The sequence below is a fragment of the Mustela erminea genome, chromosome 11, assembly GCF_009829155.1.
Source record: "Mustela erminea isolate mMusErm1 chromosome 11, mMusErm1.Pri, whole genome shotgun sequence".
Lineage (NCBI taxonomy): Eukaryota > Metazoa > Chordata > Mammalia > Carnivora > Mustelidae > Mustela > Mustela erminea.
The window spans coordinates 40,537,722-40,563,677 of record NC_045624.1 but is presented as its reverse complement, the minus strand read 5'-3'; the positions used below and the strand labels follow the sequence as shown (position 1 = coordinate 40,563,677).

General features: G+C 42.8%; 1 protein-coding gene across 10 annotated transcripts in view; it reads right to left on the bottom strand.

The window, feature by feature from the left end:
- ELMO1 (engulfment and cell motility 1) overlaps window positions 1–25,956 on the bottom strand; it is a 522,832-nt gene that overhangs the window by 129,625 nt on the left and 367,251 nt on the right. Inside the window, exon 1 of one of the 10 annotated variants that reach the window (XM_032305269.1) lies at window positions 1,833–5,041. The exons of the other annotated variants lie outside the window; for them this stretch is intronic. The gene's annotated coding sequence lies outside the window, so the exon portion shown is untranslated. Of the gene's footprint in view, window positions 1–1,832; window positions 5,042–25,956 lie in introns of those variants that run through there. 10 annotated transcript variants of the gene reach the window in all.

Below are 25,956 nucleotides of genomic sequence, written 5' to 3'. Positions count from 1 at the left end.
AGGGAGGGTCATTCTAATGAAATGACGTCATTTAATGCACGTCCGCTTAAAAACCAGACTTCCTCAAAACTGGGCGTGGGTCAAGGTGTGCCTAGGAGTGAGATGTAATCGGTAGAGTTCCCCTGCACACACTTGCCTCCGATCAGGGGGAATTCTCAATTTGGCCCACCATCTTGAGCCTCTTGGGATCAGAAGACAGCCTCTATTTTTAGAGGGGTCTTCAGCTAACATGACAGGTCACTGACCTGGCCAAGTGACCGGGTTCCCCATGCTGTCACCCACAGGGAGGAAACTTGGCTATCTCTTCCCATGGCATCAGGTCCGAAGAGCAGGTCAGGTCTCTTCCAACCCCCCTCGCCCTGCTTTCAGGTCTTCTCCAGGAGAAACCTTCCTAGCTCTTTTGTTTCTTTACCCACCCACCAGAGATCCCATTTAGGACACAGCAAATCCCCTTTTACAGCCACGTGAAGACCTACAACACTCTCTTCTGTCAAAAGGACACTGTTATAAAGGACTATCTGGGAAGATTTCCCATGTTCAACTATTTCACACTCAAGTATTTCTGAACCAGATGATAAGGCTTTCCTCTCTCTTTCCCTCTGTTGTTTGCACCCAAGTGAACTGTAAATAGAAGACATGCAGTATGCTGTCAGTGTTCCTGGCACATGAGATGGGGAATTACATTAAAAAAAAAAAAAAGTAACAGTGATGAAGCCTCAAAACCCGCAGAGATGCTGGGGAGAGGTTCTTATGCAGAGATGGAAGCCCCAAGTTCAGCCCCCGCTCCCCACACCCACGCCGAAAGCAATGCTTCTCCTCCCCATGTTCAGAAAGATTATAGTTCCCCTGGAATCCTACCCAGTGCTTGAGTTCTTTCTTGCCACATATATTTTTAAGTTTGCAGCTAGAAGGGTCTCTAAAGGCAGAGAGTTTTTCCTTCCCCATGTTGCCTCTCCATTGCCTGTTTACAGCACTGCCTTCTTCTTTTTTCCTGCTTCTACCCAAAGAAATCAAGAATTTCATCACCAGTGTCAGAAAATTAAACCCCAGGGAGGAAAGCAATAGCTCAGAGCAGCCCTTCGCTGGCGAAGAGCCAATCCTTGAATATAACTTTGCAAACCCTGTCTGGTTTTCAGGGGCTGAAAAGGATGCAAAACAGAGTCATTTGGAAGCGTGGTTTTTGGCAGCTAAAATCTCTCTGACTGCACTTCAGCTCATCTTTGCAATTAATTTTTAAAAAGAGGGAGAACATATTTTGATTTAGAGACTGGTCTCATGACAGAAGTCAGGGGCATGACCTAGCTCGGTTGCACACTTTCCAAGCCGAGAGCAGCAGTGCACGCCAAACAGATGCCCCCTTCTGCGCTTGGGGGTCTGAAGAAGTGTTTGACAGACCATCGTAACAACATCTCTCTTCACAATGCAAACACCGGCAACACAGTCAAGCTGCTTACTGTTCAGCTCTGTGCCTGCACCTTTCTCCCTCTTCCCAGCAATGCACAGGATGACTCTCACTAATTTAGTTTTAAAAGCATGTTCTTCAGAAATGGATCTATACCCAGGCAGATAAAGCACAACTCCACTCCTCCTCCTAATCCTAACTAGACAAGCCAGTGTTCTGGTATAATACAACTACAAATCTGATCCTACCCAAGCAATGCATGCAGCCTTTGGAATACAGAAGCTCACACATTACAGGAACCCCAGAATGTCCGCTCTTCCATGTGCTCGTTGCAATTCATAGTTTTCTCGGCAGACAATAGGACAAAGCTGCATTTTAGCGCCGGCTGCGGATACCGGCGGACAGATGTGTAAGACCCAGGTTTACTCACCAAGCTCCCGTAAGTCCATCCTTCCCAACTACAAAGACTGCTGCTAAGCTGCTGCCGCCACCAGATGACTTAGAGCCGTCCCCCAGAAGAACAATGTGCTGGAATACCGGATGGTTCCCGAGTAAGCTTGTTCACAAAACAGGTTTCCAGTCGAGCCATGTGAATGGAGACCTGCCGCACACCTTTGAATGGCACACACTTCGAGTCCAGAAGAATAAGCATGTAGCTTTGCTTATGTTTATGGAGCTCGAGCCCAGGGGTGCTCCGATTGGCAGGAATCGCAGAAAGATCAGCCAATCAAAGGGAACCTCCATTTCAGGGAAACTCCTGCTCATTTATTTAGCATCTTCAGAGATCATCGGCTTTTCTAGGAAGAGCTTTTCTCTTATAGTATCACAAGAGAAAAATAATCACTTCATTTCAATATTGTGCTCTATGCTCTTTCATCAATAAACACAGAGCTCCTCTTCTCGGCGCTCAATACCTCCACTTTTGTTATAAAGAACTTTAAAAAGAGAGAGAGAAAGAGGAAGAAGGAGAAAAAGAAAGAGCTGGTGATGGGCTGGAGATAGTTCATATTCATCAGCCTCCACCTTGTTGGGAGGAAGGGGGGGGAGCGCCTGGGCTCAATAATTACTGATTCTGTTGCCATGGAAACAGACTGGCTGCAGCGAGTTGGATTCGTGTAGAACATCTGCTGCCAGACCCATAATCAACGGCAATCTCCTCTCTCCCCCTCTCCCTACTTTTATGTGATAGTGAGTTTGCGTTCTCTCTTCTTCTCTTCCCATGCAGTTTTTTGCCCACAAATGGCATATAACTGCCTTATTTCCTACATGCAGCACACGCGCGCCCAGAGATGCATGCACACAGGAGGGCGACCCAGCGGGACGCCTACGGAAGGATCTATACTCGGATTCCTGTCCAGAATGTAAACAAACATCGACACTGAGCCTCCACCCCTAATGAAAATGTATTGTAAATTAACTTCAAGAGTGAGGGCGTTATCTTTTAAGATATCTGTCACCTGAGAGTCCTGAAAGCCCCCAAAGAAAAGTTTGCACTGGCATTTCTCAGAGGGCACTGTGATGGTTCCTAGCAAACCTCTGTAATGAAGCGATTGAACGGAGAATCTTGTAAAAGATTTTTAAGCCCCAAACCTTTAGGCTCAGCTCCTTCTCTTGCGCTAGCAGCTCACAAGGCACGCTGAACACGGGGTGGGAGAGGGATCTCCCTGGGGATGTCCTGAGTCCATTTACCTGGCCCCTGGCTCCTCTCCTGTTTGCTCCAAAATCGCCTAGTTACAGGTACCAGAGTTAATGACGGACTCTGGATGTGCTATCTTTCTCCTTAACAGCAGGGGCCGCCACTGAGCAATAAATGGCTACATGGCCCCGTCAGACACCAGAGGGGACTTGGATGGTAGTAATCTTACCTGTGTGCCTGTGGAAGGCTTCAACTCTACAAAGACTGACTGAAGATGGCAAATGTCAAAGAAGGTTATGACTTTGGCTTACATTAGAGGGAAAGGAATTATTCTCCGTCCCATCATGATGAATTTCAAGAACTTCTCCTTCCTGAAGGCCTCTCTACAAACCTGGTGCCCTCAGACCATCAATGACACACAGCAAGTTTCAGAGGGGGCTTTGCACATCTCCGGCTCTTGAAGACAAATGAACTATCCATCTGTCACATACCTACAGTCTCATAAGCAACAGTAACTCTGAGCCTCCTTTATTCTGAAAGGACTCCCAGCCCAAACCCCATTCTCCTCTATCTCCAAGTGCTCCACTCTAGCACAGTGGTCTTGGTGTTGAATTTGTCCCTTCAGAAATCTGAATCCTGATTTTCCATTTTATCTCTTTTTGCCCCTGTGAGCTCGGATAGGAATTCTCACTTATGTTCATCCTGTCTCGCACCCAAACCCAACTCTGGCCATCTATCTCAGCTCTGTCCACATGACCTCCACCACCCAGGACGGTGGCTATCTCAGGTCTTTTGACTGCCACTCTGGAACATAATGACCCTCTTCTGCCTACTCTCTTCTGCCATGAGGACACCTACCCCCTGTCCTCTCACCCTCCTGAGACCCTCCAAATACCACTGTTTTTATGTAGCAACATGGCATTCCAACCTGGTCTTCCCTTAAGCAAAATTTAATCATTTATTCCACAAATTCTGAGGGTTTATATGTCAAGCACTGTGACCAAACAAACTGGCATGGTTTTTACCTTATGGCACAAGAACTTGAGTGGAGGAGGACAAAATATCAAAGTATAACTTTCATATCGGGTATGAAGGAGAGCTATGTGCCATGAACACAAATGAAAGGATTTAACTTAAGTTCAGGAAAAGCATCTCAGAGGAAGTGATAAATCTGTAAAGGTGAGCTAAATCTCTAAAGGTAGAGTAAAAATTAATAAACTAAAAGTGAGGGGAACCGTGTCTCAGACATAAGGAATAGCACAAGTGAGGGCCTGTCTAGATGAACACTGCCTAGAAGGAAGTATGGCATCTTTGGAAACTCGAAATACACCAACTGCAGCTGATTGCAGTGAGAATGGCTGGAAGGATGATGTGAGATGAGCTCGGACAGCAGGCAAAAGCTAGACATGTAGTCCTAGAGACCACATTAAGGATGTTGGCTCTCATCCTATTAGAAATGACAAACCATTGAAGTACTCCATAAAATGATTCCCAGCCCCCCAAAACACCTACATAACTCAAAATATGAAATAAACTATTTCAAGGCATCTATAACTTGTTGGACTGGTCTAGCTAACATTTACTGGCCAATTAACAGTCCAGATAGCATTCCAAGTACTTTATATGAACTAACTGACTGAATTCTCACAAAAATACTGTGAGGTATTACCATTTCCCCTATTGTACAGAATGAGGAAACTGAGGCATACAGAGGCAAAGTAACTTGAGCAAGTTGACCAAGACACAATGTGGCAGAGCTGGGATTTGAACCAAGGGATTCTAGCTCCAGCTTCTACAAGTGTGATCGACAGGGACCACCTGGATCTTATCATTGGGAGTTCTCCTCAAAATGAAGATTCCTGGGATCCTACTGTATTCTTCCTGAACCAGAATCTCAGGGAATGGAATCTAGGGACATTTCCTCAAGCTCTCCAGGGGATTCTTACATACACCAGAACTTGAGAATCACTGCTAAGAGATGTTTGCATAAAGAAAATGAATTCATTTTCAATGTACAAAATGAAGAAGAGTTTTTTTGTTTTTTGTTTGTTTTTGAGAATCAGCCATCCCAAACGACACATCTACATCTACATCAGACCAAGGTCACTTTCCTTTGATTTACTACAAATTCTTGAGTTGAGGGTAGGTACCATTGCAGAGTATGGGTCTCGGTAGCTGCTAGGACAGGCATGTGAAGAATGAACATGGGATTTTTTTTTAATTTTTAATTTTTTATAAACATATATTTTTATCCCCAGGGGTACAGGTCTGTGAATCACCAGGTTTACACACTTCACAGCACTCACCAAAGCACACACCCTCCCCAATGTCCATAATCCGACCCTCTTCTCCCAACCCCCCTCCCCCCAGCAACCCTCAGTTTGTTTTGTGAGATTAAGAGTCACTTATGGTTTGTCTCCCTCCCAATTCCATCTTGTTTCATTTATTCTTCTTCTACCCACTTAAGCCCCCATGCTGCATCACCACTTCCTCATATCAGGGAGATCATATGATAGTTGTCTTTCTCTGCTTGACTTATTTCGCTAAGCATGATATGCTCTAGTTCCATCCAGAACATGGGATTTTTTACAGACCAAATTCACCAGGTGGGTAGAGATGCTATCAGACCCACCAACAATAACACAGGTAGATCATGTAGTATTTATCGTGGACACTATGAAATGTCATAAATTTTCTTCAAAATTTTTCCTTGAAAATTCATTTTTAAGACCAAATTGCAAGGTAGAGAATATTTTTTGGCCTTCCGTCTGTTCTACCCTCCTCATCTATTCAAAAGCTAGCAAGCAGAGCCCTTGGTTCACCAAGATAGTCAAGGTGTTAGTTCTGAAAAATAAGCTGCTTCACCTACATTTTCACAGGGGTCACTTTCTACCAAATAGCTACACGGTCTTTGGAGAAACTTCCAAAGAATTTTTCCATAGAATCTTGTCTAGTAGTTTTGTTAACTGAGATCATAGGCTGTTCGCTAATTTGGCCATTGCTGGGTATTCTTTCCTTTCTAGACTTGCCTGAAAGGGTCTATACGAGACTCAGAGCTGCTGTTGAACCTCAAAAAGGGGAAACCTGCATTTTATTGGTCTGATATCTGAACAAGCCCCCAAGAACTGCTACGCAGTACAATGGCCCTGCACGAGAGAAGCTCAAAATGTATCATCAGTGGTACGCCATCAAGCTTCTGGACACATTCAGAGTTATTATGAGCCATCTGTTGATAGAAGGGAACCGCAACACCAACCTGGAAGATATGGGGGGCGGTGGGAATCATCCCTGGGCATCTGAATAAAAATAAGAAGAAATCTCTTTCTACTTCACCCCCACATGACAGCCTGGAATCTCTGCTTTGTGCTGGGTAGCCTTTGCTGGTACCATGTACCCTGCACTTTCTCGGGGGCAGATTCAAGCTAATTGAATTCTATTTCTTTCCGCAAACATGATTTAGTGAATAGATTATTACCAAATTTGATGTGTAATTCATATACCTTTGTAGTAATTTTTAAATAAATTCACGAATCAAAAAAGAATTGTTAAGGGATATGTATTTTGGGGACAAAAAAATAAGTGACTATTGTAGAATGATTTCTAAACTAGCTGGCTAAATTTCCCTTAGTTTGCCTATTGGTCCTAACTAAAAGGAACACCATTTATAGTGAGCATTTTAAAAGGGAGCTGGAGAGGATTCCACATACTGGGCTATAGAGAGGAGGCACTAATAGTAAATCCTTTCATTTTCCTGCTGCTGGTCCCGAACAGATTACTTCCATAATCTGGGCATCTATTTCAACAGGAAGTGTGTTCATCACTGGCAAGGGATGTGATGATGATAACTTCCTTAGTTCATGACATGGCTACCCTGAACCCCATTTTTGTTTGGTCAACTGATTCTTAAGAAGGAATAGCATAGGGGTCAAATTGAGCCTCAGAAAAATTCTGGAGTATATATTGTACAAGGCTTACCTCTAACTATATCTTAGTCTTCTCAAGGCACACTCCCTCTACTGGCTAAGCCAGTAGATAGTTATCTCTGGTTTGTTTCCTTTTTTTTTTTTTTTTTTTTTTTAACATGGTGCATTTTAAACCAAGATATATGCCAAACTTCAACTAAACTTGGCCAGGATAATTTTTATATATCTTTTTACCCCCCAAGGGGAGATACTCATAACAATATTCCATAGAAAATCACCATACAAAGGTAGATGCTTCTCTTTTTTTCACCCTCATGGGGAGATAAATCAGAACCTACCAAGTCTGCTATAATGTCAGTGTATCTTTAGGTCCCAGGATGCTAAGCATTAATGTGATACAGCCTTGACATCTATGAGAGAATGGGAGAAATATCAGCAAGTGTATAATCAGTACTGACAATGGGCCACTACCATTAAACAAATGCCCATTCTCCAAAAAGGGAAACTGAGACCCACAATGTTTAAGTAGTATGTCTACAGTCACCATCCAATAAGGCTGGGACTCAGGATTCAAACTGGGGTCTGTGAAGTACCACAAGCAGTCTATTATACCACTGCCTCCGAGATCCCATAAGCAAGTTGTTTGGAGCAGGTGGGATTACTTCAGTAGCATTCTAAGGCTGACTTACATTTTGTAAATCATATTTATGAGACATTAATGTGATCAGGCTTACTTCCCCCTGGACTTTGCCATTTTTGTATTTACCTTAAAAATGTCTAAAATATAAGCAAAATCTACAAACACCAAAATAAAACCAGATCTATAAAATGCAAATGTGTCTATAAATAAATCTTTCATTCTTTCCTCTTCCAGAGCTTGACTTCTGATAGGCGACTATGATTTGCATTCATGGGGTTGGAGAGTCAAGGTGTGGAAGTCCTTGAGGTGTGATAAACTTGACCAAATGGAACAGGCTGACCTGAGAATGACATGAGGGCCAGAAAAGTAGGGCCCAATACGATGCATCTGTTGTAATTCTGGAGTGCCTTCAAAGCAATAGTTGGGTGAAATTCTCAAAGCATATCATCTCGCCAGCTTGAATCTTCCAAATATACCATGGAAATGCATTCCAGAAATGCAGGCTGATGAAAAATCATGCCAAAAGGAAAAATGAAAATGCCAAAATCCTTAACTCAGCCTTGCCAAGCATGTCCACTGGCAATATGGTGGCAAAAATCTACTGGGCCAAAGGTAGGATATTCTCTGGGTGACACAAAATGAGAAACGGCTTCTTCTCCATCACGAAAAGGGAAGCTTTGGGGCTATTATCACATTCTTCTTGGTTTTCAGCTCTCATGCATGAGTAAACCTCTTTCAATTCTGAGACACATATCAATTTCACACACAAGTGATTTCACCTTTCGAGAAAAAAAATTTAGTTTCTGATATTCTCAATAAGAGAACCAATTTCACAGTGGTTGGTAGAGATTAAATCTGTGTTTTATCAAATAGTTAACATTTGATGCCTTTACTTTCTCTGCTCTTTCTGCTCACAGATTCACAGATAATCTGTGTCCTGGTCTCTTGTTACAAAGGGGATCACACTGCAACAGAGAGGAAGGGGAGCGATGGAGGGTTTGCTGCTAGCCAGAGGGAAACCCAGATCAAGAAGGTGAGTAGATGCAGTTCACCCAGGTAAGGATGGAGGGAGAGGAGGTTCTAGACACAGAGGCAGTCAGTTCCCGGGGATCATGTTCTGAGACGCGAAAGGAGGTGGGCAGAGCAGAAAAAGTTTGAGGGCTTCAACAGGGGTCCAGTAGGTCTGGACAGAGCCAGATACCTCCAGGACCAGGAGGATCACAATACGGAATTCTAGGGAGAGTCCTGTTTAAACCCAGTTATTTTTACTTTGTTCCACGATAAAGAAGTTGACATTGTGAGAAGCCAGTCACATTACAACGATGTGCCCAGAGTTTCCATGTATATCAGCAACGACCCAGTAGCTCTCTAGGAAAACTCACTTGGAGTGTGTGTGCTCCTGTCAAACCACACTGCCACAATGAGGACAGGCCTGTTCGTCAACTCAGTTCTTCAAAACCATCAGCTGGTAAGAGCCAGATCACTTCAAACTGCTCTCTATTGTACTTCCAATTAAAGGAAACTTTGAAATGTGAATCATAACCCTCTAGGCAAATGATATTGACAGGTTATTCCCAACTCTCACGAAGAATGAGCCCCGAGACCTAATTTGTGCAGCAATTAAATTCACGCAAAAATATAATTTTATTTTATTGCTCAGTACTTGCCTGTGTCTTTAAGCTAGCAACTGCAGGAAGGAGTTAATTTGATAATATAAATAAAAATTGGCCCCAAAGGGCAATAACCAATCCATTTACATGCAAAAACGCTCCTCTTCCAAGTCGTCCTAAGGCAAATATGAAACATGATTTCCAAAATGTGTCCCCTACAATTCTCTCTACACAGTGACAGGCATGAGGATTATAATAATCACACACACTCAACCATGAGTAAATGCTCTTGCTTATATTTGGGGGGAATCCATTGTGTGTGAGACACCTCAACTGCTCTGTGCATACACAGAAAAAATATATTTCACCAGAAAGTCCAGTTTGGACTTTCTGTAAGTAAGAAATTGGCCTCCATCCATTCAACCAGTGTTTGGGAAGTGTTATGATGTAGGGCCCCTGGGTAGCTCAGTCAGTTAAGCATCTGACTCTTGATTTCAGCTCAGGTCATGATCTCAGGCCTTCGACAGGACTCCATGCTCAGTGGGGAGTCTGCTTGAGATTCTCTCTCTCCCTCTGTCCCTTGTGTGTACCAAACCTTCCACAAGTGCATGTGCACTCTCTCTCAAATAAACACATTTTAAAAATAAAATTTTAACAAGGGTGTGCTATAACAATTGTTCACATATTGCCACATTTCCTTCAAGTCTTGGGGACCCAAAAATATAGCCAGAGTATCTTGAAAGTAATAAAACACCACTTACTATGTCTTCTCTTCATGCATTTCTTAAATTTCATGTTTTCTTTTTTTTCCCCGTCATCTCTGTTCTGCTCACCTGGTAAGCTTCTATCCGTATGTTGAAGCCCTCCCAAGGAAGGTCCTCTCTCTATGGAATTCCCTCCTTCAATTTGCTTCTATACAACACATGAGGCTGCACTCTCCTATGTGTCATTTATTCCGCAATTATCTCTTTCAAGAGCTTTCCCCACTGCTATGAACTCCTGAGAGGCAGATTTAGTAACACAACACCAGGAACACCATCCCTAGATGGCTCTGATACCTTACCTGGCCCCAAATAGAAAATCTTACTGCAAACCTTTATACTTAGAGAAGTTATGAAAGCTTTCTTCTGAGTGCTCCTCTGTCATTCTACCCAACATCATGGTAAAGTTAGGAGAAGAGGATATCTCTGAAAACCTCTCAGTGACTAATTTCATGTGTCTCCCATTCCTCCCTCCTCCCACCCCTACAATCCCCAGCCTGAGAGGGAAGAGGAGGCGCTAGGAAGCACTCCTGAAATCCATGTTTTCGGCAGTCTAGGTGCTGGGCCCAGCTCTGTCTGCTGTCTGGCTCCTTTTTTCAAGGATGTCACATCTGTTCAGAACTCCCTTCCAGTTAATGAGTCTTCCTACAATGGAGCCTCAGAGGGCTTTTGATCTTTGTACCAATCAACTTCAGGATAAAGACTCGGGGACTGACTAAGCCAGGACAGCTGGCTTAAACCCATGCTTTATTTCAAGGAAGAATAAACAAAACTTTGCTTGAATTTATAACACGGGATGTTGAAATAAAAAAAAATCCCTCTAGACCAGAACCACTAATTGTACCAGATTTGGAGCCTGGTGACAGTCCTGCATCCCCATGTTTTAAAATTGGTTTTAAAACTATGACTGTAAGAACATATATGTTCACTAGAGAAAATGTACTAAATTAAAAACATAATAAAAAAGAAAAAATTTTAATTAATTACATCATGCAGAAGAAACCATTGTTGAAGAGATTTAAACCTTCTTAGATTTTATTTTTACTTAGTTAAGTGTAATTTTGCATTCTGCTCCCCCTCATTTAGCATAATATAAAAAAAAAGCCTTTTTATATTTAGACACCATTCACAAACATCATTTTGAATGACTGAAAAATTTAACATATCAATTAATGTGCACATAAGTTAATTTATCATATCCTCTTTGCTGAATTATTTCCCATTTTCCTGCTGCTATAAATAACAATGAAATGAACATCTATATGCATACCTTTCTTTTTCTTCCCAGATGTCTGTGATTCTGAAGCCTCACACTGCACTACATGACTTCATAAATGAAGCCAACAGCTATTGGTGAATTTCCCAATAGCACTTTGTCCCAACAGCTTTCTTAAAATTCTATTGAAATATCAAGTTTCTACCAGCAAAAGGGTAGCACTGGGCCCTTTTATGTCACCGTAGATGGCAAGTCTTCCCTTTTTTTTTTTAATCAACAGGATGCTGCTATTTTATTTTAAATATCTGTCCCCACACCGGATACTCCAAATATTGTATTTTCTTAAAATTTCTTTTCAGCGTAACAGTATTCATTGTTTTTGCATCACATCCAGTGCTCCATGCAATATGTGCCCTCCCTAATACCCACCACCTGGTTCCCCCAACTTCCTACCCCCTGCCCCTTCCAGACCTTCAGGTTGTTTTTCAGAGTCTATAGTCTCTCATGGTTCACCTCCCCTTCCAATTTCCCCCAACTCCCTTCTCCTCTCCATCTCCCCTTGTCCTCCATGCTATTTGTTATGCTCCACAAATAAGTGAAACCATATGATAATTGACTCTCTCTGCTTGACTTATTTCACTCAGCATAATCTCTTCCAGTCCCGTCCATGTTGCTACAAAAGTTGGGTATTCATCCTTTCTGATAGAGGCATAATACTCCGCAGTGTATATGGACCACATCTTCCTTATCCATTCATCCGTTGAAGGGCATCTTGGTTCTTTGCACGGTTTGGTGACTGTGGCCATTGCTGCTATGAACACTGGGGTACAGATGGCCCTTCTTTTCACTACATCTGTATCTTTGGGGTAAATATCCAGTAGTGCAATTGCAGAGTCATAGGGAAGATCTATTTTTAATTTCTTGAGAAATCTCCACACTGTTCTCCGAAGTGGCTGCACCAACTTGCATTCCCACCAAGAGTGTAAGAGGGTTCCCCTTTCTCCACATCCTCTCCAACACATGTTGTTTCCTGTCTTGCTAATTTTGGCCATTCTAACTGGTGTAAGGTGGTATCTCAATGTGGTTTTAATTTGAATCTCCCTGATGGCTAGTGATGATGAACATTTTTTCATGTGTCTGATAGCCATTTGTATGTCTTCATTGGAGAAGTGTCTGTTCATATCTTCTGCCCATTTTTTGATATGATTATATGTCACAAAACAGATAATCATATCTTCCTTTTTTTTTTAATAGAAGGAGCTCCAGGGTCTTCCATCTCACATAAACAAAGGAGGGGCAGAGAGGGGGTAACTAACGTCATAAACAACTAGAAGCTGGGGTCTCCCAGACTCGGCCAGAGCCTGATTTGAGATATGAATGTGTTTGCAGGCTTCTTGGCCCCTGGTCTCTGTGCAGAAGGCACATGCCAGCAGGAAAAAATCAGTTGGCTTTTGTCAGACAGTAAATACCACCAAAATAAACTCTAAAAGTGTTTTTAAGCCACACAAATGAAATTCTACCTCCCTTTTTTTTTTCCTCTTCTGGAAATGGCTCCATTTTTTCCCTAGTCCTAAAAGAGATCATCACTCTGGAGACTCACTTCTTCTCCTATCTCACCTTAGCCACACAGTGCCCTTCACTTATGGACTGAATTTGTTCTGTAGTTTGCAAAGTTGTTATAGAATATACTTTTTCCTTTTAAAACATTATCAGCTTTTTTTTTTCTTTTTTTTTAAAGAAACATTGTTAGCCCCTTTCCACTTTCCATTCATGGATGGATAAAAGATTTAATCCAGGTCACATGTGTTGAGCACCGATGTAATTTTTTTGGTAGGTGCCCTGGGGTAGAAGAGTGAGGAGGAATTTGTCCTTATTCTGAGGCGTAAGGAGGAGAAAGTGTAGATAACTCAATATGGTCTATGACCATGGGTTTCAATGGGTTCATCTAGGATTCTGCAGTATGACCTCAAATCAGCCATGAGGTGGGAAACAGGTGGCCAGGGGCCAGTTTAAAGCAAGCTAATTTGCCAAAAAGAGGTTTCAAACTCAATGTATGGCTGAGTATGGTTAAGTGCTACAAAGCAGGGAAAAAGAAAGTGTGCCTAAGAGGAACCAATTAATTCTAACCCCATGGAAGGGCTCCACAGGACCCGTGTGCTGGGCATTGAGGGATAGGCAGAATGTCAACAAAAGGGTGAAGGGTCTTCTTTGCTGAGGGAACATGAGTAAGGACAAAGACTTGGAAGCACAAAGCATGCTTAGGTAGCCATCAAGAGGATAATTAACGGTTAATAGGGGTGTGCTGAAGAGTGCAATAGGCATTCTGTTTGGAAAAGTGGTTTGCAATGGAATGTAGAGCTTTTATTATCACTCTAAGAAGAGGGAGGCTAAGATTTTTTTAGTGTAGATGTATCATGAGATGAATTATGTTCTATAAAGGTGTTTCTGGGGCACCTGGATGGCTCAGTCAGTCAAGCATCTGACTCTTGACTGGAGCTCAGGTTATGGTCTCAGGGTCCTGGGATCGAGCCCTGGACTGGACTGGTTCCTCTCTCTCTCAAATTAATATATAAATCTTTAAAAGGAAGAAAGGAAGAAGGGAGGGAGGGAGTTTCTGTTAGGGGAAAGATAACTTCCAGGTGGGCTGAGTCCAGATTCAGAGAGAACAATTAAAGGACAGACACAGTCTCTGTAAGAGATGATGGTATTGGGAAGCGGGGAATAGCAGGACAAGCCAGCTGGCCCCTTCTTATGCACTGGTAGATCCACAGGACATGGGAATCCAGAAGAAGGGTTGAGGAAGTCTGGGATTACCCCCACGGTTCCAAGTCAAAGGGACGAGGTAGAATGCCATGCCACTCCTTGAATGGAAGAATGGCTGAAGATGGGATACTGTGAGCGGAGAGGAGGTAGGAGAGAATCAAGAAGAAGGGCTTGGGGAACACATAAAGGTCAGGGTCAGTGAAAGGTGGTGGCAGTGCCTCGGGAGTCAGGGAATGGCCAGGATCCCAGGAAGCACAGGTGGGGACCTGAGCCAGTGCTGCAGGGTGCTGGAGCAGGAGGAGCACTGGGAAGAGACCTGACACTTGGGAGGTAACTGCTGACCTAAATAAAGCAATTTCAGTGGGTGGACGTGGGTGAACATCAGACCACAGGGAGTAGAGGAGGTAGGCAAGCGGGGATGGCATTCTCTCTCGGAAAATTTGGCAGTGCAGGGAAGGAAAGAGATTGGATAAGAACTTGAAAGAGGAACGGGGGTGAAAAACATTTTTTTTTTTTTTTTTTTTTTATGGATAGGAGAGATTTGGGTAGCTTTTTAGGTTGAAGAGACGAAATCGAGGGGGAGGAAGGGAGGATGCCAATAAGCATAAAAATGTAAGGGATAAAAGATTTATTTTTACAAATTTTTTGATGTCTATCTTTTTCATCAGAGCAGGGAGTCATAACAATGTGACTTCTTTCCAGTCTTAAATTAGAACGACTCAACAGTTCCTCTTATTCTCCACTTGCCTCTTAGAAATCATGTCTCTTGTGGCTAGAGAGGTTTTTGAGTATTCAAGACACCTATTACTGCATTTTAGAGGTATTTTTCCTCTCTTGAGCTTAGCTATATAGTTTAGGTACCTTTTAACTTTTTTTCTAAAAATATCACTCGCAACTGGAACAATGATAATTATTTTTTCCTTTCATATATATCATATGTCACGTATCTATCTTGTGGGAGCGTTCATTTCCAAAGCCACGGGAAGATCCTGTTTAAGAAGGAGAGAACCAAGGGCTGCAAAGAAGGCAAACAACATAGAGATTCTGAAATGTCCATCAGAGGTCATTCTGGACTTCATCAAAACCAATGGCTTTTGTGGCTAAAGAGGTTTTCAAGTATTACAGCATGATTTAGTGTTTATAGAATCCTTTGCTTCTTCTGTTTAGTTGTATTTTTAGTGAGGGCAAAAGACCAGTTGCGGTGGATTAACAAATTACTAAGAAATGAAAAGAAAAGGTGGCAAACAGGCAACTAGGTAAGGAAATCTGGCTGGGGGTGAGGACTGCATGGAAGATCAAGAAGGAGTTATTTATTTGTTTTTTTCCAACACAAGGCGTTTGAGTACATTTATATGCTGGTAAGATGATAGCCTCCAAGAGGACAAGATTGATGACATAAGGACCAGACGTGATGACCTGATCAAGCGGTATCCAGAGTGGATGAGAAGAGAGAGAATTCAAAGCACAGAAGGGAGAACCCACCTCGGGGGCCACCAGGGGCACCTTCATCTAGAAAGGACACAGGTGGTGAGGGCAGGTGTTGGAGAACAGCCTAGTGTCGTGTCGTCAGCTCGAGGGAGAGCTGGATTAGAATCCAAGCCTCCCCACACCTAGTCTGGAGCATTGTATCATCATTCTTGTAACTTCCCCTCATGGAAATGGCCCATGTGCTTTACATATACTAGGATAAAACACAAAGAATAGTTTTCTTATTCAGACATGGGTCAAGTATTGGCCATTCCATATCATCACCCTAATAGCCTAATATTGACTCATTTAACCTTGACAACGTATATATGTTCATATGTGTGTGTGTGTGTACGTATTCCCATATTTCATAGATGAAAAGGCTGAAAAACAGGGTAAGGACATTAATGTGCTCAAAGTCACACAGCAAGGAAATAATGGAGCTAGGGTTTGAAGCCCACTCCTTGAGTTCAAGGTCAATGCTCTCAACTTACTACATCTATTGACTCAATGTACTGAATTTGTTGATTGAACTTATTCTCTTTGGTAAATTGCCAAACTCTCTTCTTGATTCCTTAGGCCAGGGAGGCAGCTGGGGAACAGGGAGGGGTGCAGAGTGGCAGGCGGAGATGGGGAGTTGAGGCTGAGGCTTTGTCTGTGGCAGCTTCCGTTCCCCATTATCACCCAACTCTGTCCTAAAGCATTTTATAACTTGAAAATTCAATGAATACAAAATGCTGGTAAAATGCATCCAAAACCCATCGATACCTTTTACTCACAGCCTTATTTTTTCTGGTATGTGCACAAGCGAATTCTTATCTACTTGAAAAAATTCAACACCAACTCTACATCCTTGATGGGCCAGGGTCTGCTGAGTTGAGGTTTGGGAGCAAAAATCCAGGGTTGCCCGGTGAGCTGACCACAATAAAACAAGCCAAAGCAGCTTCTTCCAACACACTCAGAAGAGCATTTCCATTTTATATGCACTTTTATCATGACAGACACATGTTAAATAGGAACGGCATCTCTGAGGCACAGGTATTACCCTTTTCTGCTTCTCCTAGAAGGACTCCTAGTGGCCTGGGAGCTTTTGGACAGAATCTCATGCTCTGTGATTCACAAAATGGAAATCTGGCATTATATGCCAGTGACATTCACTTCTATGGCAGCTCAAGCAGCAAAAAGCCATATGCCATACACCTCAGATCCAGCCAAGCCATGCAAACGGAAATGTGAAAGAGAAATAGGGAAATTAGGACCAGAAAAGTTCTTGGGGCTGATCGCCTCCAGCACCTAAAACACACAATCACTGTGGCACGAATCAAATCTTCCTACTCTTATGACACTCTTGGAAAATGCAATTTTTTTCCTAATTTAAGAGCACTTTTGGATGTAAAGGTAAAATATAAAAGACAATTTTTGTGAATGACATGGTGTGCTCACGTTTACTATTTAATGTGGCTGCTACACAGGCAGGTGGGTGTGCTCAGGGAGACAGTAGTAACCTAAATGGGTGGACTGCCAGCAGGCACATTTGTCCTCTGCACTGACCGTCTCTCAGTAGCCATCCTGTGAAAGGATAAGCACCATTATTGACATTATCTGCCCCACTGGCCTGGAAATAAGACTGATGGAAAACGGACTACTCCCCAAATGGCCAGCATATGTGGGTCAAGATGAAGGGGGAAAAAAGAAACAGAGGGATTTCTTTTTTAATGAGGGGATCCAACCACTCTCCTCAGAAAAGAAACTCCATTTATTTTGTGACTGTTCTATGTCTTTGAGATTTTCATTCACCTTATATAAAGCTATGTAGGTGGAAAAATAATTACTACTGCCATTTTTGTTAAGAAAGGAATGGCAAAATCATTTTGTAATACCCTCAAAGTATTGACATCTGAAGAAGAGATTCTAATTGAAAGATCTAGAAGGATTTTTCATTAAGAGCTATTGGGATTTTGGGCAAGAGAATTTTTCATTCTGTAGAACTACAGAATACCTATGGTCTCCAGGAATTACCAGAATGACCATCCAGGGCGCCTGGGTGGCTCAGTGGGTTAAAGCCTCTGCCTTTGGCTCAGGTTATAGATCCCAGGGTCTTGGGATTGAGTCCCGCATCGGGCTCTCTGCTCTGCAGGGAGCCTGCTTCCTCCTCTCTCTATGCCTGCCTCTCTGCCTACTTGCGATCTCTGTCTGTCAAATAAATAAATAAAAATCCTTAAAAAAAAAAAAAAAGAATGACCATCCAATATTAAAACAGTGTAAATTAATTCAGCTTACTGGCTAGGTGGACTGTTTAAAATAATGTGTGAATTACACATTTCTGGCCATTTATTCATCTGATATCCAACCCAAAGTAATTGGGAAGATCCTATTTCAAAAATGTCTGGAGAATATTAAGAGTTAAAGCTACAGTTCTTTGCTCCCAATGCTATAGTGATTTAATTGAGAAAGACAAGCTTGTAAATGAATGACTACTACAACATGCTAGAAGATATTTTCCAAAAGAAGTTCAGACTTCCATGTCATGGGGACAGGTGTAAAGAATTTCATCCTAAATGAAAAGTGGAGATGATAATCATCCAAGGTGGTACCGCTGAGGTGGCCATGTATAAAATCTTAAAACAGAATTTCAGTGAGAAGATGGAGGAAGACATTAGTGAAGAAGGAAGGAGGGTAAACCCAGATCTGTGATATGAAAGTACCATGGCTTACACAAGGAATTGTAGGCACTTCATAATGTGCAGAGCTTAGAGCAGGTACAGGGTGAAGGAAAGAGGATGAGGCAAGAAAGCTACATTAGGCTGATTAAAGAGAAACCTAAACATCTTGCTAAGGCTGTGAAACTTTATGAGGCAGGCAAGGGAAAGGCACAGATGGATTAAAAGCAACAGTGATATGGTCAGATGTGTGTTGGAGGAGGTTTGGAAAGTGGGAAGTTTTCAGAGTTGGGAGATAAGTTACTGCAACAGCTAGTGTCTCAGTCAGTGACTTCTACATGAATGCTGTGTAACAAATAATCCCAATGGCCAACAAGTTCTTCTCACACTCTCGGGTCTGTCGGTCAGCTGAAACGGCAGTTTTAAGCTGTAATTCTGGGGGCTAACTGGGGAAACTCGACTCCATATGCCTCATTCTGAGACTTACATTGAGGGGCAGTGGCCACCCAGGGTACATCCCTCATCTCATGATGAAGGCAGAAGTGCAAGAACCCAAGCCAACCACACAAGCAATATTCAGGCCTCTGCTCACTGCACATTTGTGATCATCTGGTCTATGTCAAAAGTTAAAGGGCAAGGGAAACAGGCTTCACTCCCTCAGATTATGGCAAGGACTCCTGTGGAGCAGTAAGGAACTGCAACCAGCCATTCCACCTACCAGAACTGGAGTGAGGAAAGAGGAAGATCTGAGCAAAGGCAATAATGAGAAAGCAGAGGACCTTACAGTGATTATAGTGACTTTGGCTGCTGATTGGTTTCACAAGGAGGAACCAGCCCGTAAACTTCCAAACAGAAACTCACTGGACTGCCAGCTCCATGAAGGCAGAGCCCACCTGTATTCCCAGTGTCTAGCACCATGCTTTCTGTGTCATGGACACAAAACAGTATTTGTTGAAAGAACGGACAGCATTAGAAGTGTAGTTTAAACAGTGACACGATTCACCCAAGATACGGAACACTGACGTGGCCGTGCTGTGTGGAGGGTGGCTGTGGGATAGTAACACTGAGTACCGTCTCCCTCCCAAGCACTGAGTAGATCCTGAGAATACAGAAAAAAACCAGGCTCTGCTCTCAACGAGTCTGAGGATTAAACAGACAACTGCAGTTCATTGTGGTAAGTTCCAGGGTCACGGTATTATTCACAGGGCCAGAGCAAGGGGGTCCCTTGAGGGACATCTGAGGACGTTGTTGCCACAAGTGACAATGGCCAGCTTGAGAACTTTCCCAGGGAAGATACAGGGCCTGTGAAGGGATGATATCTGAATTATCCACCTGCCTAAGTGACTTCCTCCCACACAGTTTCACTGAGCACCTACTATTGTTTTTCATTTCAACAGAACTGCATGGGAGACACATAGAAACAACAAAAGGAGAGGCACAGGGGAGGAGAGGAGAAGAAATTACAAGTTTGGAATTCCCAACTCTCAAATTCAAGCGTCCCTGTGTCTTTTTCTCTCTGTAACAAATTCAGCCTTGCTTTGGTACCATCCTCTTGCCTCCCCATCTTTGCTCCTGCTTTTGACCTCTTTGGCCTAGTGGCTCAGCTCTGTGCTAGAGAGGGAGAGAGCAGCTAGCCTTTGGGGTGGACCACCAGGTGGGGGCTTTGGCTCCTATCCCGTCAGTCCAGGGGGACTGCTCATGCATAGCTTCCCAGCTATAAAGCACCCTCTTGGAAAACCCGCATAGCCACAGAATGAACTTAGATTACACACACGTTTAAATAACAAAATGTATTTTTAAACTTCTGACCCCCTAGGTCTTGGTGTTTTTGCAGGCGGTATTTAGAAATTTCACTTGGGATCTTCTCGGTTCTCCCAGCTCTTATACTGGAGTCCTAACAAATGGCTTCCGATACTACGCTCTCATTCTGATTGTCCGTCTCACCTCATCTGGGGCACCCCTTTGCCTTCCATCCCTTGCCTCTTCCTACCGTTTGGCACCCTGAGCTGGCAATAAAGAGCACCCACATGATAGCCCCTTTACATTCTCCTGTCCTACCTTAGGAAACACACCCTTCGAACAGCTCTGTTCTCGACTCCCACAGCACGTCATTTTCTCTGCAATTTCAAGATAAATATTTTCCTTTAAATCAAGGAGGGCTCGTATTTCACGAGAGATTCCCATCTAATGATGCTCTTCTTAGCAATCCAACTCTGATTCGTATGTGCCCTTTAATTTAAAATGTCTAGATCTCATTATGCCTTACTTAAAACGTAGGCAATTTCCTTTTAATTGGACATAGACTAATAAAATGATTTCTGTGCCACTATGAAATCCCTAACACAATCCACAATGGAATATGGAATTCAGGTCAGAAGAACCAGCTCACAACTCATGTGGCACCCCAAAGTGTAGTTAACAAAAGGGGAAGAAGTTTCAGAAGTCATTGAACAGAGTGAGGCACGGCAGCTAACTTAGAGGCGTCATTATTTCCACGATCAGGGATGGTCTGCAGCTGGACCAAGAGACTGATGTAGCTTACTGCCGCCCAGCAGAAGAACCTATCAATTCTTTTTGTCTTATAATTGGCAAGTGTCAGCTTAGCACATGTTACACATACAAAGAAAGATACACTGACTCTAGGAAGACTTCGGAAATGAGGATCTTGCATGCGGAGAAACCTCCAAGACGTATATTTCCTATCGTCACGGCTTATCCGAAATTACTCATCAGACTCAATCACGGTAATTATCCTTTCTATACACGCTCCAGTTATGGCAAATGTCAAGAAAGCAAAACACGCTAGCAGTGTTTTCAGCCAACTAAAACCTAACAGTTAATCTTCAAACAAATTTTAAATAGTTTTACCATTTCTTAGGGAAATTACATAAACAGAGCCAACAAAATCTAAGTCTTTCGGTATGATTCCGGATACAATCCCTTCATAAAGAGATATGGCTGGGCTATCAAATGCATGACCCAGAGCAGTCCCTGGAAATGGACCACTTAATGATGACCCCTCCCCCTCCCCCCATTTCTCACGAGTGTTGCACAGACCCGGTGCGGGAGGCACCATGAAGATAGTGTGCTGGGATGTGTGTTCTATTAGTTTAATCACGAAATCCACAGGAGAAGCTTGTCTTTTTCTGAAAATGTTTGCCATCAACATTGCCATGACTGGCCTTATTCCTTTTCAGAGGCATTTAGAAGCCGCAGTTAGAAGCTGCTATCACTTAGTGTTTGCTCTAGGCTGGACTGAGCTGAGTAGTTTATCTGCCGGACACGGTCCAGGGCTCAGAGCCCACCTAGGGACACTCATTCCCGTCCCTATCTCACAGATGAGCAATCCGGGGTTCACAGGGCTGAATTCCTTGCACAAAAGGTTTCGCAGCCGAAGTTATGCAGCTCAGAAGACCTGGGCTCCTGAAGGCCCAGTGTGCTGTGCCTCTGAGATTCTGCTAAGCCCCTCAGTCACGGCGGACATCCCTCGCCAGCAAGAACGCACACAGAGAACTTCCTCCTCATTTAGGGAACTGTCCCCACTGTAGTCAGTCTCCCTTTGCAGCCAAACCGAAGTTCTATGGGTTTCCACACAGAGGAATGGGAAAATCTGTATTTCTAGATATTAGCACAAACTATCTTGGAAAATCAAAGCAGCTCAATTATACAACATGACCAAGTGCAAATGACTGTCAATTTAGGTTCTGTCTGTTGACACTAGCACCTTACATTTGTATGGGGCAATTTACAAAGCCAACCTTTAAGGGCCTAATCCTCACAGTGATTTGGGGAAATACCACTGTTACTATTATCATTGTTGTTTTTGTTATTTTGCTGCTACCAGTTTACAGGTGAGAAGGGCTCTGGAGGCTGAAGGATATGCCCTAGGACATACCGCTGGTGAGGAGCCCCTGAGCCAGGACTGCCCCCAGACTCTCCTGCTCTGCTCAGGCTCAACCTCTCCCTTCTCTCCCCTCCTCCTGGCTTTCTCAGTGGGGCAGGGAATTGTGCCCCCAGGGGGAGAAATTTGGTTCTTGGAGGAGCAAAAAAATATCTTACTTTCTTAATGCATGAAGCACAGATAAACAGACAATATATAAACAGGTAACAATGTATTTGCATAATTAAAATCTCAGGGGGAGGGTGATTAGGGAAAACTGTCTAAAAGAGATCCTTGGGGGGGTTGGTAATGCAAAAGAGTCTGGGAAATAACACCTCATGCAACCTGTCTTGGTCGGGCCCATGTTACCTGCAATTAATACAGTTCTTTTGAGAAAGTACACCCACCGGGGTCTTTTTAAAAAGATACCTCTTGGGGAAAAAAAGGTCATAAAGCTGGTCTCTTTCAGTCTTTCTGCTGTCTCTAGATAGCAAAATTGATATTGATGAGGACAGTACTAGATAGCACAAATGATCGTGATGAGGACGGTAGAAGACATTCCTGGATTCCTATCCCAGTGGAAGTGGCTAACTCCATTAAAAAAAGGGGAACAATACCTTGAGCGAACAGCTTAAAAGCACTCATTTAAACACACGTGTGTGCACGGTGCACACACGAAACCATTTTCTACCTATCCAACAGGAAACATCAAAGGCAAAAAAATAAATCTATTGGTATAATGCATTTGCTTCTACAGGAAGTATGATTTCCTTCATGTCAAACCTTAAAGACCTTTGTGAAACATGAGCAGCTTTTTGAATAAATACTTGTAAATGGCCCAGACAGCTGAAAAATGGATAACCTCCTTATACGACATCGAGGCCCTTTAAAAGACTACTCCTCTACTTAAATATTCATGTTTCAATTAAAACATACACCTACTTTATTAGCTACCCCAGGCCCGGTTCAGATCAATACCAGCAGCCTTAGATGGAATTCTAATGAAGATAAACAACACTGAGTCCTCCCCAGCTTCCCCTGGGCACGGATGCACAAAGCCGCCTTTCACAACTTGCTCCAAGATATTTTACAGTCACCTGCCTCATGCAAATGAAGAGATTCATGTTTATTCATGGCGAGAGTTACAGACCACCTTTCATTCCCTAGGCCAGCTCAGCTAACCAGCGAGAGTGCCGTCTGCTCCACTGTGAAGTTGAGCTGGCCTAGGAAGGGGACTCCGGAATATATAATTGCCCCCTGAAAAGCATGCACAGAAAGTCAGTAAGCTGGAAACAGTTCGGGGAGTGAACATATTTCTCTTTCTCATTCATACAATCACTGCCTTCAAGCTCTCAAATGATCCCTTTTCTATGCCACCTCATAATCCATTAGATGTGACTAGTTAGTGGTTATTTTCCATGGATAATCTTCCAGGGGACTTCCTAGGATGTTTCCTCTGTACTGCTCTCCAATTCTTACTAATTGAGATTTTCTCCCACTGACTCAGATGGAGCCCGTAGCTTAGCCAGGGGCAGCTGCGGCTTTGTCTGACGGGCCTGGGTTCTCCCTGTGCACAGGCTCTCCTCTTTCAAGGGGATGGCTTCTCATCTGCAAGCCTGAGATCCTAACCTCTGTCATGTGTGCTTTGCATATTACTCTGCTGGGTCAAGTTTCAAAATAGTGCTTCTGCTCTAAGAGTGACAACATTTTTCAAACCATTAGTTTCTTCCATTTCGGCAATTTGAAAGCATGGCAAAGTCATTTGATCTTGTTTTCAATGGCGATTTTGATCGCATCGAAAGTAACACCGATGCCACGAACAAGTATTTTGAAGGTATCTAGTGGGTTCAGACATCCCCATAGAGTCCGCGTGCAGCGAGGTAATAGCTACAGAGTCTTAACTCTCTCCAGCCATTAAGCACCCGAGCTTTTATGAAACCTGACTTTTAGGCTGCTGCCTATGGCTTGTCACATGGAAAACTAAGGTACCTAATATAGTTATTTCTTCCCAAATGCATGACGTTTTCTGTTGAACCCCGATTTCTGCCAAGGTTAAATGAGTTCATTCAGTTCAGAACGTAATCCTGTGGTACAAAAGCTGCTTCCCTTGTCTTTCCTTCCTTCCTTCCACCCCTCTGTTCCTTTTTTCTTTGTTTTTTAATGTAATGGCCAAAAAAATTTTTTTTTCTTTTGAAAAGGGCAACTTACTCATTTTTCATAGATAGGATTTATCTTATAATGTACAAAAAGAATACAACTGCATATGACATTTTACTTCCTCAAAGCAGTTTTACATTTATTACTTAAATTTAGTATCACAGCACTGCAAGAGAAGGCAATGGGACACTGGTATCCACTTATTATTCTTTTAATTAATTGTTAGGCATAGAGTTCCTGAGTAGCAGAACCAGGGCTAGAACCTGGGCCTTACAAACCAATGGACGGACTACTTCACCAATGCACACAATTCGCGCTAGTTGGTGGTTTGTGTTATGGGTATCAACTGATGGTCATTCTGTGGATGTGATTCACCCTTAGTGATCCAATCTGCCTTCATGAAAAATCTTCCTGAGAGCTTTGCCCCCACCCCAAAGTAGTAATTGCTATGCTGTGCAAGTGCGCACTGGGATGACAGAGGTTTCTGAAGCCCCCCAGGTGATTCTAAGGTTTGGGTAAGGTTGAGGAGGTTGAGAAATACTGCTCCACACAAATATCGATTTTGATGTGTATACCCTTGTTAGAATTTCTAAAGTGGCACAGTCTGCAACAAAAGCTTTGAGATTCCCATACCTGAAATACCCAAATCTCTTGTGTCTTCTTTCCTACCCTGCTTAAAAAATGAGGGCTTCAATGAAACGATTATGGGGCCACTTGTGTGCTGAGGTATCCGGCTGCAGTTTAAACTCTTCTCTAATGCCCATAAAAATGAATAATGCATGCTCTAAAATATTGGTAATAAAAGGCAAAAACAGAATACAAACTCGATGGCCTGAATCAATGGATTATTCTTCAGAGACTGCTATATTGGGAAACTGGAAAAAAGCATTTTCCAAAGCATAAATATTTTAATCACTCTCTAATTCTACTTCTTTCCCATAAATAAAAAAAAAAAAAATCCCATCTTCTGCTTCCCCAGGCTGGAGCAGCAAAAAGGCAGCTGCATCTCCAAACCTCCCTTCCAGCAGAAGAAGCATTAACTACCAAGCACTAGACATCTACAAACTAGTGTCCCAAGCAAGGGGTGCTGTAGAAAAAATTCCTGCAACTGCTGGAATCTAGTTATTATTTGTAAAATCAGAATTTTGGATTGAGGGATACAGCTTCTCCAGTAATGAGCAGAAGAAGGCAGATAGCGAAGCCCCTTCTTAGAGAACCTGGGCCGTAGGTCGACAAGCAAATCCGCCATCCACACTACTGTTCAAAGTGGCGACAGTCTGAGACGGTGTCCAAGAAAGTTCAAAAGAAAGTGTATCTCATGTTGGGCTCTTTTAAGATATTCTGAATTCGAATTTGGACAATCTTCGGGAACAAGAAAAACATTCAATCTACCAATAACACTGAATCCATGTTTCTTCCTAAATTCAATAGCTTCTGCTACCAAGTTAATAACAAGAAGAAAAATGAACTGGTGAATATTTCAGTTCTTCTTCTCTCCTTTCCAATTTATTATCTAGCAAAGCAGAGCAGTGGCTGATAGACAAGCAGCAGGAAAAAAATCAGGAAGAACTGACCTAGAGGCCTTCACACAGGGTCCATCTCTTTTCAAAAGCCTGCTAGAGGCAGAACAGGGCCATAAAAGAAAAAGGACATAGTTAAATCTGTATTTGAGCAACCACTAGCAGAACTCTGACTGGTATACTGCTCTACCAGCAAATAAAACAACAACAAAAAGCTCATCTGTCCACATTTCAATACTTTAAATGGATACACACAGATAGACATATAATGCAATACACCTACAAACTAAATATATATTATGGTAGGTTAAAAAAATGCAC